The sequence below is a fragment of the Gambusia affinis genome, linkage group LG06 (assembly GCF_019740435.1).
Source record: "Gambusia affinis linkage group LG06, SWU_Gaff_1.0, whole genome shotgun sequence".
In the NCBI taxonomy this organism is placed as follows: Eukaryota; Metazoa; Chordata; class Actinopteri; order Cyprinodontiformes; family Poeciliidae; genus Gambusia; species Gambusia affinis.
This window is the reverse complement of record NC_057873.1, coordinates 18,529,264-18,542,226: the sequence shown is the minus strand read 5'-3', so window position 1 is coordinate 18,542,226 and position 12,963 is coordinate 18,529,264. Positions and strand designations below refer to the sequence as shown.

The 12,963-nt window shown below is 36.8% G+C and overlaps 1 long non-coding RNA gene across 1 annotated transcript in view; it reads right to left on the bottom strand.

The window, feature by feature from the left end:
• Positions 1-7,091: 7,091 nt before the first annotated feature.
• The window catches only part of LOC122832385, a 19,116-nt gene continuing 13,244 nt past the window's right edge, over positions 7,092-12,963 (bottom strand). Inside the window, exon 3 of the long non-coding RNA XR_006370837.1 lies at positions 7,092-8,640. This is a non-coding gene — a long non-coding RNA (uncharacterized LOC122832385). The remainder of the gene's footprint in view (positions 8,641-12,963) is intronic.

Sequence of the window (12,963 nt, the reverse complement as noted above, 5' to 3'; positions counted from 1 at the left end):
TGTCATATAAGGGAGACTAGAGCCCACAAAAGAGCCTCTGGAGGGAAAAAAAAAAGAAGGTTTACAAGAGTGACCACCCAAGAGGAAAAGTAAAACAAAAATCAAAACTGCATGCTGAAAATGTGAAAGCAAAGATGATGCAAGAAAAGACAAGTACCTGAAAATTACAGAAAATTTCAGTCTTCTGAAATGAAACTTAATGTGTATTTTGTTCCAAAGTGTACCAATAGAAGTGTGACTCTTAAAGGGATAAATTTAGTCTTGATGACAAGACGTGGAACTGGATTAGGTTTTGAGGGTGTAACGTTCAAACGTGGCTCTGGAGGTTTTCTGGGATAAATACACAGCTTAGAGAATGAGATTATGTTTTTTAGGATTAAAGGGCCAAAACCATTCCTGTACCACAGTGCTTCATGTCTGCATAGCCTGTTTGTTCCAGATGTACACCCTGGATTACTGTGATCATTCATTCATCTGATACTCTTTGTAGGCAGTGTAGCAGAGTTCCAGCACTTGCATGGAAATATATCTTGCAGATTTTTAGTTAATATTAAATGCAAGTGAGTCCATCCGAGCATTGGCCCCAGTTTGAATTTTCTGAAATCCTAGGTCTTTTCTGAAACTGTAAATAGTTTATATCCTCAGACTTGATTAGAGCTTTGGCAGGAAGCATGAAACTATCTTCTGCAAACAGCATTTAAACTTGGCTTTTAAAGTGTGCTAATCTTTAGAAAGAGTAAGGGTGAGTCATTCTTTACTGGAAAGACAACCACACACACACACACACACACGCGCACACACACACACACACACACACACCCACACACACACACACACACACATGTTTGTCTGTCTATCTTTGTAGGGACTTTCCATTGACTTCAATTCATTTCTACAGCCTGACCATAATCATAAATGCATCAAATGCTTACCCTAACCCAAACTCAATTCACAGTTTAGTTCTAACCCTAACTCCTAACCCAAAAACAGCATTTCTCCTTGTGGGGAACAAAGTAGTGAGTCCCCACAACATAATATGTGTCAAGAAAATGATCCCCACAATGCATCAAATACATGACACCCACACCCACACCCACGCACACACATAATTAATAATTAAGCCAATGCAATCTTCTTTGCATTAACTTTCAGTCATTTTTCATTTATTTCCATTGCCTAATCCTCACCCTCACCCTATATCGAACCATTACGAGTACAAGGCTAAGCTCAATTCACACCTTAGTCCTAATCCTAACCCATAAACCAAAAACTGTACTTCTTATGGGGCTTGGCCCTTGGACCCCATAGAAAGCACTGAGTGTTCACAACATAAGTATTTGTTGAAAAAATTGTCCTTGCAAGGTAGGAAATGCACACATACACATCTGTGGTGACAGTCACCAAATGCGTTTTGTCTCAGTCTTCTTTTCTTGACATGCACACAACGAGTTAATTCACAAATTCCCTTTTTCTCTGACTTGTCCTGAGTCATCCAGCAAATCACAACAATTATAATTCATGCTGTTTAAGCCTTATATCTTACACATTGCTTAATATGTGTTTAAGACATATACTATTTGAAAGTGATTGCTTGTTTTTTGTTTTTTTTAAAATCCATCCACAATTGAAGAGAGTTATTTCTGTATTAGACACATTGCACAGCAGCTCATAATACCAATGAAGCATGACCTACCGCGGCCACTAGGGGGACCCCAAGAACAATTTATTTTTTTCTTTTTGCAGCATAAAAAAAATATTTCTAGACAATGAAATATATGTTATTGCAAAATAAATCCCAACTTTATAATGAAATTGTGTGTTTTTGTTCATATAATCACATAGAAATCATTGCTTGAGAAAAATATATCTGTTCCACTTATTGGGCCCTACTTCGGCCCCGGGGCCCTAAGAAGCTGCTTAGTTTGCTTGTGCCTTGGGCCAGGCCTGTTGGTGAATGAAATCATTACCTAATCATTACCATTAAATTACATCCATGTATTAAAAAATTTTTTCAGGCTGAGCTATAGTTGTGTCCATTTACCAAGAAGTGTGGCGCTTATAGTTGACACAAACGTTACACAAATGGGCCTTTATAGAGGGATTGTAAAAATGCCAGTGTTAGGTGATTGGCTCTGCAAGAGCACCTTCCAAATAGCCAAGCTTGAGTGAACAGTAGCGTGTGCAATCCGTGCTTGACCAGGCATCAAGGCAGAGTTCGAGGCCAGCGCACGTTCCCTTGCATCCGATTTAACTCTAAACGTAGCTTCAATCTTCTGATACAGGAGAAAAATAAGACATTAAATCGCTAAAATAATATCTGTGTGTGTTTGTTTGGGCATTAGTGCTCAGGAATATTTGAATGACCTATTTGTCTGTGTGTTTGAGGAGCCCTCATCCCCCCAAAGACAATCATGCCTGGCAGAACTCCAGATGGAGTGCCTGGGATGGCCTGAAGTGTTAACACACACACGAATACACATCTATTACACCCACAGAGATGTCATGTGAATTCAGACTTGCCCCTTATTGCATAATTCAAAAATGTGAGTCCCATTCACACAAGGTAATGAGCATTTCATTTAAACCCCACTGCAACCTGAGAACATTTCCGTAAGCATCTTCACCTGAAATACATTATTTTTACTATTTCTGTGGGGACTTCAAGGATAATGATACTATGGAGTTGATGTGGCTTTGGCTCAGAGAAAAGATAAGATTTTGTTGATGAGTTGGTCATTAAATGGATCCTTGACCTCTTTGACTCAAAGTCTCCCTGGGCAACATTTTCAGCCCCACGATGACCCATGATGATGAGTCATGATGAGTCTTTCGCTGTCAATTTAACCTTTAAGATAAAATCATAAATTGAATATGTAGGACTAATTTAAAGTAACAAAGAAAAGTAGAAAGAAGTCTCCATATTTTGACTACATTGCTATCCACTTTATATGTTGGAGAGTTGGACTAAACAAAACAGAATATTACCGTTTTTAAAAAACATGCCTCTTTGTACAGCACACCATCATCATTAAAAGTTTCATCACACTGCTTTTGTCATTTACTAATTTTAAATCTGCCTGATTATAAATGATCTTTGAGAAAATTTCAGATATTTCTACTGCAGAATCCGTTTATCCATTTTTTCAAAGGAAAAAAAAACTGTTTTTATTGTGAGATATCCTGTGGTAGGTTCATGATGAATTTTCTTCTTTATATTATGGAGCAGTAGTTATAACAATTATATAATCACATTCCTGCTCAATATTTGAGTGACATTAGAATAAAACCCTGTCATTTCACATCTATGAAATTATTCACTTTAAGATAAAATCATAAACTGAATGTCATTAATCAGTCCTTTTAAACTGTCTGGGGACCAGTTACACAACTCTTTCTTAATGTAGAAGTGATTAGTGATAATAACTCACTATGCTGCCAGCTGCAATTTCCTTGACTCAAGTTGTATTTTGACTTCTCCTCAGGAAGCAGGAATTTCATTTTATTCTTTTTTTCTTCAGAGGGTGAGTGAAAAATTTCCCTTACCACTTTTTAACAATCACTGGAAACTGCAAGCATTAACTGCACCTGCAGTTGCAAAATGTGGTTAGGAAAGTTAGAATATGCAAATAAATATAAGGTATGATATTGTCATGGATGAATGTGGGATAGAAAAGGTCTGTATTCACTTTTAAAGTTTTCAAAGGCACATTTATATGTCAATTGATTGTTTTTTATTTTATTTTTTTTAAAAATGTAAATAGTGATACTGGGATAGTGGTATGTTTTTTGTGAAAATCAGTGAATGAACAAATCCAAAGCATCATACTGACTCAGATTCTTGGTCATCTTTATTATTTAGGTTGTAAGACCATCTGAGGTCTTACTACTTAAATAATAAAAGCATGGAAGAAGCAATAGATATACATTTGTCTAATAAAATGTACTGCTGACAGGCATGCTGGCATAGGGGATAGCGCAACCCACGTTTGGAGGGCTTGAGTCCTCGATGCAGCTGCCGCGGGTTCGATTCCCAGTCCCAGTGATATTTGCAGCATGTCCCCCCCCCTCCTTCCTCTTTCCTGCCAGCCTACTGTCATATAAGGGACACCAGAGCCCACAAAAGACCCCATGGAGGGGAGAAAAAAATTAAATAAAATGTACTGATGACGATCAACGTATAAACAAAAAATATATCAAAGTGAAAACAGTCTGTGAAGAGTTTGTCCGTCAAAGTGAAAAAGCAGAAAGACCTCATATCCACAGCTGGGAACGGGCTGCAATATTAGCAACTTGAATACTGAAGGTGACCTATTTTAATTATTTCCTCTGAATAGTGATGTGCTTCTGTTATTTACATCACACCATTGCTCTTTAGTTCCATAGAGAGCCATTTCTTTTTGGGTAATACCTTATAAGCATGCTGCTGTATGTTTGCACGAGTATACTCTTAGAAGCCATACATGCCCTCTATCATAAGTTTCATAACTTTAAGTTATGAAAGATTAACCCTTGTTCTCACAAAACAAATCACAGCAAAGTAAAAAAAAAAAAAAGACAAAAAGAAAAACAAACTACAAGATTGTACTGTTGTTGTAAGACTGCCAAAAGAGGTCCTGCTTACAATTTCCCACAAGTCATGTGGGGCAAACATAAAAGAGAGCTCTTCATGTGGCACAAAGCTTTTCCTCAGCAGAGACAGAGATCATGGTCAGTGTTCATTTAAAGACGGATGAAGCTAAAGACAGTAGTTGAAGAAAATCTTTACAATTAGAGCTAGCCTTCAACAAGATTTTGGATGCCTAAATAAATTTAAGCTTAATCCTGTTGACAGAGGCAGTAAAAATAAGCCAACTGAAAAAAAATGAGACAATCAGTTCATTCTGAATAAGTGCAACTCCATTTCCTGTTTCCTTTTGCCTTTTTGTGCTCTTTATTTTTCTTCCCTCACTGTTTTTCATATAACCTCCTTAAAGCTCAAATTATAACCCTTTCAATTTCCTTCCCTGTCATCCTGACGGACAATAGTCTGTGATGACAACTTTTCTTCAGATATCTTCCTCACACCACCTCGTACTTTTCCTCTGTCTCCTCTAATTCATCATCATTTTCCCCTCTCTCATCGGATGTCCTTCTCACAATGCTCAATGAGCTGATAGGATGAGTGCTTCCTGTGTTTTAATTTTATTTTTTTGCTAACTCTCTTTGTTGTGGAGTAAACATCAGTCACTGACTTTTGCCTCCAAATATGAATGTTCTCATTTGCATGCTTTTCTTTGTGTCCCTTCTGTGGCATCACAGCCTAAACCACCATATCCTTGCAGGGATCTACATATTTACATATTCTCATTAAGTTATTTATTGTTAACCACAATGAAGTGCATACACATTTGAGACCTCGTATGTCTTGTGTTGCAAGTAATTTGAGGACATGACATAATATGGATGGGATGCTCTAGAGGTGCGTTACGGCTCATTAATCTGAGATAAGCAACAGAATGCCGGTCAAACTGAAAGTGAAACGCTTTCATCTGTTGAAAAACTAATATGCATCCTTATTAATGATACTCATTTAAAAGATTTTGGTTGTATTTTACAATAAAGTGCATAAAGTGTGATCCCTTCACTTCTCATCCAACACAAAGTTCTCACAATATCAATATAAACGTTTTTGGCTTTTTTCAGTAGAGGTCCACAGCTGATGCTTTGACTTTTGGGTTTAACATTTAAATCAAATTCTTGTAACTATTGAGTTGGGTCATCTTAAAGGTCCCACAACATTTATGTTCCTCTGATGGTTTCCCTGTTATACTGAAGACAAAGTGCTTCTTGACACAAAGGTTCATCTGATTAAACGAGCAGAGTTTTAAATAGTCTCCCATTGCTTTTAGATATCCCGTGACTTAATCTTGCCTCATTATTTCCGTTTCTCCATCACATCTCTCCCCTTCAGTGTCTTCTTTCATTTATTCTTCCACATTGGCTGTTTAAAAACTGACATCCTCGCTAATAGTCTCCCTGATCTAGACAGAACTGGAACTCCAGTCACAGCACAAGTTTTAATGATACGTTTGTTTGAATAATGAGGAGAAAAGTGACCCTAACAGAGAGATGTGCCCCTATGTGAACTCTATCTTGCTAGTTAAATTTCAATAAGTAACAGTTCAATTGAGCCATTTGTCTTTGGGAAATCGCTTTTTTATCCATTTGGCTTTTTTTAAAGTGGATCTTAGTCTCCTTTTAGACAAGATGTGTCAGCTGAACTTTTTGAGTTGGAAAAATGTTGAGTTTGCTGAAATATTGAGAAATAGAAAATAAAAGGCCACAGTTACAGAAAATGGAAAACGTTGTTTTTCTTAATTCTTTGATATGTAATATTGTAACAAAGTATTCCTCCCTTGTAGATTTGTTCTGTTTGCTATTTTCTTTTTTTCCAGGCCTGTTTCAGATCATCAAACACCTTTTAAAATCTAACAATGATTAATTAATTGTATTTAAATTAATTTATTTCACTGCAACGTGTCCTAGATGACACATTTCGTTGTTGATATGCACTGCTCATCCATCTCATTTGTTTTTTCTGCTTCTCCTTAAATCTTCATGTGGTTGTGTGGTTGGAGTTGGCAATATGACCCTGTTGCTGTGTTTTAGACTAATTTTAGCAGACCAGGCTTATCCGCTGTTCTGAAGAACTGTGAAGTGCTTAAGATGTTGTGATGGGTTCTTTTGTGACCTCCTATATGAGTCACTGATGTGCTCTTACTTATTATTTCTGGATAATGGCTCTTTGGTTTGCTGGAGTCCTAAAGCCGCAGAAATGAAGCTGTCAATAACTTTGTTCCCCACGTTCTTTCATTTATTTTGAGGGCATGAACCTTCAGGCTACTTCATATTGTCAGACTGATCGATTTTACTTCTTGATCTTGTAGATGTAGTGGTGATCAGGCCTCCCCTGACGCTTTATTTACATATACGTGGCTAAATCTGAAAGGCAGCATATAATTTTTTCCAAATCTATGTTTTTCTTTAAACACTGTTCTCTCAGTTTAATTGCTCAATTGCTCCTTTACTAACATGAAAGACACACACATGGATTTCAAATGATGATTACAGACTTTTATGATTTTATAAACAAATGCAATGCAGCTCTTCCTCTAATCCCCCAAAACAGTACACTGCTCTAGTCCAGTTGGGGAAAATCCAGAGGAGAACTTTACAGCAACAATGACATTATAAAGTGAATGGCATGCAACACTGCAGGAAACAAAAAAACATGGCAGACACAGTAGCTATGCAGCTGTTATGATCAGGATTTACTGCTTTGTAAGGTCATTGAGTCACTGCGGGAAAATGATGAGCAGCAATCGAAGCAAGAAGTCTTTCCAACTTAAGCAGGCCAACTATGCAGTCAGTCAAGAAAATAGCATTTAGAATGCTGGAAAAAATAACACTAAAAACTAAAAGAATAAACAACAGTAAGAAATAAGCAGGATGGAGTTTAATGTTTTCATTAACTGAAATATTGAATTCCCAAACACTGTTTCAATGCTTAATACCATAACTGGATGATGTCCTGTTTTCTGATTTCAGAAATTGAGGTTTTATCTGCTTTAATCACGATATCTGTTAAACGTGTGCTTCAGTCACCAACGCATGGACTTATATACCTTTTATTTGTAAAATCGTGGCCTTGTTTGCGTAACCAGCAGCATGCGTGATGTTTTTATTCTGAGGTCACATTTTGTTTTGAACCAGATACCTGTGATAAAGAGAAAAAATGCAGGTACTTGCTCTGGGCTCATTTAAAAAATGTTAATAAGCAGTGCATGTGGAAACTGAAAGCAAACCTTTCTGTGACCTGGTTATTGTTCGGCTACAAAGGGCAGACCTGGAGGCATGACACATTCTTCCAAATACAGGAACATTTTATACTGGGTCAACATCATTGTTCCTTTAAATTGCATTTAAATGAATTATACAAAAACTAACCAATATCTAAAGACTTAATTTTAACAGTTTGATGTGAATATAGTTGTATGTTCTTGAAAATGAAAGGATTATACATCGCAAATTACTAAAACATAAAGGCTAGTTTTGATTGTGTTGAAGTTTCCATCTATTTTTGTATTATTTTAGTTGTTGCACTTCGTTACTAAAAAAAATGTCCGAGTCATCTTATTGTTTTGATTTCACAGCCGCTTCAAATAAGCTAATGTTAAATGGGTTTCATTCTTTTTATTACTGTTTCAAAAGGCTAGTGAGTCATATTTCCATGAAAGAAACAAATCAACGACTCTGTGTTGATTTATCAATGAAACCTTTTTTCGTTTGTTTGTTTTCATTTTAACCAAGAAAAAGAAAGTAACTCAAAGAAGGTCTGAACATCTGATGACAGTCATGTTCCTGCCTCTCTCCTCTTCTGTGTCAGAAGGCACAGGCACACACCACTGCCACCACCACTATGTTCCCAATGGTCGCCAGCACGGCGATCCACAGCCAAATGGTGTCACTGGACACTTTTCCATCGTCCTCAGTTTCTGAAGGTCGTGAGTAACTGGCGTTGAGGTTGGATGTGGACGTCTGCAAGGACGCATTGCCATTATAAGGTGAATCCATGAAGGCCCCGCTCACAGCCGGAAAAGGCTGTGGAGAAAAGAGGCATGAGATATTTAATAGTCAGGGTGACTTTAGCTGTCTATGTAATAGTTCCATAATTACAATTAGGAAGAAAATCAAAATCATTTGAAAAGTTTGGAAAAAAAACAACTGCAAAAGTAAAAAAAAAAATTCTTAATATGTAACTTGAAAATGACTTTGGCAGTAAAAGAAAGACTGTGCTGGCTGCTGCAAGTCCCAGCAAAACTTTTTTTTTATGTTTTATCCAAACACAATTAACTGGAACTGCTCTAAATGTGTTAGGAGCTGTATTATAAGTGAGTTTGATGAAAACAGAAAAGAAACGGAACCATTTGCCTAGCATTTGACCAAATTATTTGCATCAAAACATTGTCACCAGATTCCAGTTCCTAGTTGAATACTGCAGCTTTATGAGTCAAGGGAGATACATCTTCACAAACAAACGCTAAAGCTATTCCTGTTTTAGGGGAAAGATTATCAAATCAAATTGGAACTGGCAGATGACTCATTTCAACGCTAAAAAAGAAACACTATCGTTTAATAACATAGTGTGTCATATAGTCTAGAATAGTTGCATTTTAAACCAAGACAAATTTAAACTGAAGAACATAAACTCTAGATGGTTTTAGTGTTGATTACTAGTTACCAGTCACCATATTTTGACAAATAAAACACTGTAGAAACACAAAATGCTCAGATTATGCATTTCATAAAATAACGAAACAGCAGCTGTATATTTGCCATCACATATTTCCTCCACTGTTATATTTTCACAAGAATTGCTCCTCAGAAATGTATTCAGTCTCTGCTCTTCTAGCTATAAAATTTGGGAAAGTTAACTACCTTTTTGGTAGGAACAATTCTGTTAAAAAAAACCCACCCATTTATATACTACTTTACTTTTTATGTGCTACTAAAACACTGCCAATAAACTGCACCAACTATCAATTTAGTACTGCGAGTTAACCAACCCTGGATGTTTTTCACTGAGTCAGACTACCTAGATAAAAGCCACAGAGGCACAGAGGCACCACACAACCTCTACAACCCAGTGGTGACATAAACAGAGGTGACAGATGAAACCACTGTGCCACCATACACTGTAGAGAGAAATGTACCTTTGATAGGACACATGAGACTGTGTCCTTAAAAGTAAAGAAAGGTTAAAGTTTCTGAAAATGTAGGTTTGAATAAACAAAGTGTGCTGCTTCACATGCAGAATCTTTAAAGCCACAGGGACAGGCACAAACAGAAATAACACAAAAAACACAGAAAAGAGAACCAGTCGATCTTTCTGTATTCCAAACAAGTCCACATGAAAGAAAAAGTGTGTTTATTCATGTGTTTATTTTTTAATACTAAACAGTTCAGGACTTACTTGTGTTGCTTTAAGCAGCAGGTGCTTCATTGAAGCATAGATGTGTGAATTTAATCTTCTGTAACTTTTCGCACCTTCTCAAAAAAACATTGTAAAATAGTCTTTAATACAAACACAAACTTGCTATATTTAGAGTTACACTAATTAACAATGTTAAAAAGTTTGCCACCAATAAGATAGCAACATGGGTGGCAAACTAATGTTGTCTTATTAGACTAATATCTTATTGCACAACATGTTGATGTCACAGCAGGCCCACGACAGCAGCTCAACTAACTACATTCATCAGTAATTTTTTTTCTTTAGATTTTAAACAAATCAGTCTTGCTGTGATGTTTCATTTAGCCTGCCAGAAAACAGCTGAGCCATACTTGAAAATCCTGGACTTCTGGATAATTTTGTTGCGAGAACCACATGAAGCAGTTTACAAAGTGGACCGAGGCTAACTAAAAGCAACAGGATTCTATCATCAAAGACCTGCAGCCATCAGTTTGAGTCATTTTTAAAAGAAAGAGCATAAGTTATATTTTGTTAAGGTACTAAAAGTGATGATTCTCCAAGCCAAGGCTATAATGTCTGCCTGCATTAATCACCTATCACTACAAAGACACAAAGTTAGAGACTCAACTACAGATTCATCTTGCCATGTATCCTGGCAATTTGAAAAACTTGTGCTGCATGAGTCTAAACATGGAAAAGTTATTTCCATTTTCTGAAGTATGTGTGTCACATTTGTTGGGACTCCATTTTATGCAGTGTGTGATTATCGGGAGGGTCAGTTTTAAAATTCTCAATGGTTTACTGGGTCGTGATAAGGCAGAAACCTCACATTTCCTTACTTGGTAGACATAGTTTTTAAATTTTATGACTTGGGTCAAATGTTCTGGGTATCTTCCTATAAGTTTCTTACAAAAACCTCTCGAACTTTCTGGAATTTTGGCTGATTCGTCCTGACCAAGCTGGTTTAAATCAGTGAGGTTCGTGGTAAAGTTGTTCCCCCTCAGCGCTGTCTAATTTGAGAAACGCACAAGCCTCTCCAGCGGCAAAACACAAACAAAACTGTAAACCCTGCTACCCCCAAACTTTGGGGGTGGCAGCATCAGTTGGGATGGTGCTTCCTGACTTGCACACATTCCCTCTTTTTCTTCCAAATGTAATAGTTTATTTTTACCCAAACTGTCCAATTTTAACATCATCAGACCACAGAACGCACCTCCAATCCCTGTATGTATTGTCAAACTGTTGCTTTCAGAGAAATGGCTTCTTCATCTCTGAGTGGACTTTCAGATTATCTTCATTAGCTGTGACATGATCTAGGATTACTCAAACGACTTAAATATATATGTCTACACAACTTAGACATACAACTGTACTTAGTCCTGATTTGACTCTTTCAAGTATTTTGTAATCGATAACAGATCAGAACCAGTGATTTCCTTCATCACCACCTGAAAGCTGCCAATTGGGTGTTAACGTTTGCATCTTCCTGGCTCCATCAAGGTAAAAAACCAGGCATATAAATTTGCACCTGAACCAATCCGAGTTTAAATTGGCCGTCACTCCAGTCAATGGCAGAGGAAGGAAGTCAGAATGTTGTCCACTTAATGGATTTCTTCATGTTCCAAAACTGCATGTACTATCATTGTAACTTCTAATGAGACACAAGCAGAATTTGAGATTTATGAGTGGCAAGCATGAAAAACAATTAAATGAAAAAATGGAAAACAAATATACTTGCATCAGGTTATGTTCTGAAAACAATCATTGTCTGTGTTAACAGAGTAAAACTGTGAGACAAAGAAAAGCTTGAAACCATTGCAGTTCTTATTCTGCCTGATCTTGCTTTTATTCTTTTTCATCTTAGTTGCGTTCCTCAGAAATCTGCTAAAAGCCGTTCGTCCGTCATAGTTTAAACCGATGACAACTGAGAATCTTCAATCTCACTGCTCACCGTCTATCCTTCCTGCCATCTGCGACCTGATCAACCAAAATTCACACAGGGAAAAATTAGCAATCTGCTTTCTATAAACTTTGTACTTTTGTGAAACGCTTTTGAGGAAAATCTGAATTTAATTTTGCAACGCTGTTGCATACTGTGTTGGCATATGAACGGAGGAGCTCTTCAAACACCGTTTATAAAATATACATAATAAATGTATACATTTTAATATGTATTACAAAATAAAATGAATGGGAACCAATGGAAACTAATGTAGCTAAGAGGATTGAAAATCTCTCATGATATCTATAATTTCCTATTGATGTGATTGTCTGTCATTGTGCTTCCACGACTAGGTTATCCCTTCCAGTCTCAGATGATCTGACATTCACCTGAATGTTGCATGCATAATTCTTTTGCTTAATAGTAACAAACATTTGTACTAATTATATCCTCTTGTGAAATCTGGGAAAATCATTTTCAGACCAGCTGATTAAACTTTATATATAGTTTAAAATGCCTCACTTTAGTTTTCATAAAGTAAATAAGGGACAGAATTAATGTCTTCCAATGATCATTTGGAAAAGTTCACCTCACATGCTGTTGCTTCAGAGAGAAAATTAGGGCAAAAAGAAACGTGTTCTAAAAGAGAGACCACTGAACTTTACTTTTACATTTAAGTCTCTGCCTGAGGATAGAGTCGTGTCTGGAAGTGAGACAACAAAGGTCGTCAACAGAACCTCCAGAGAGCACGTACAAGCATTAATAAGTCACACGTCTGGAATACAAACTACAGTTTTGCTTTTAGACATTGTCTGCTTTTAAAAGGCTAAATGCACAATTTCCATCACTCCTTTGTCATTACTGCATCTTGCAGCTCAGATAAAATGATCATTTATACAAGCAGTTTCATGCACTGGTCATAAGGAATCTACATTTACTGATATATTGACGACTTAACCCATGGTTTGAACCATCAAATTCTTAACAAGAGTGTCTTTGCAGCTTTATG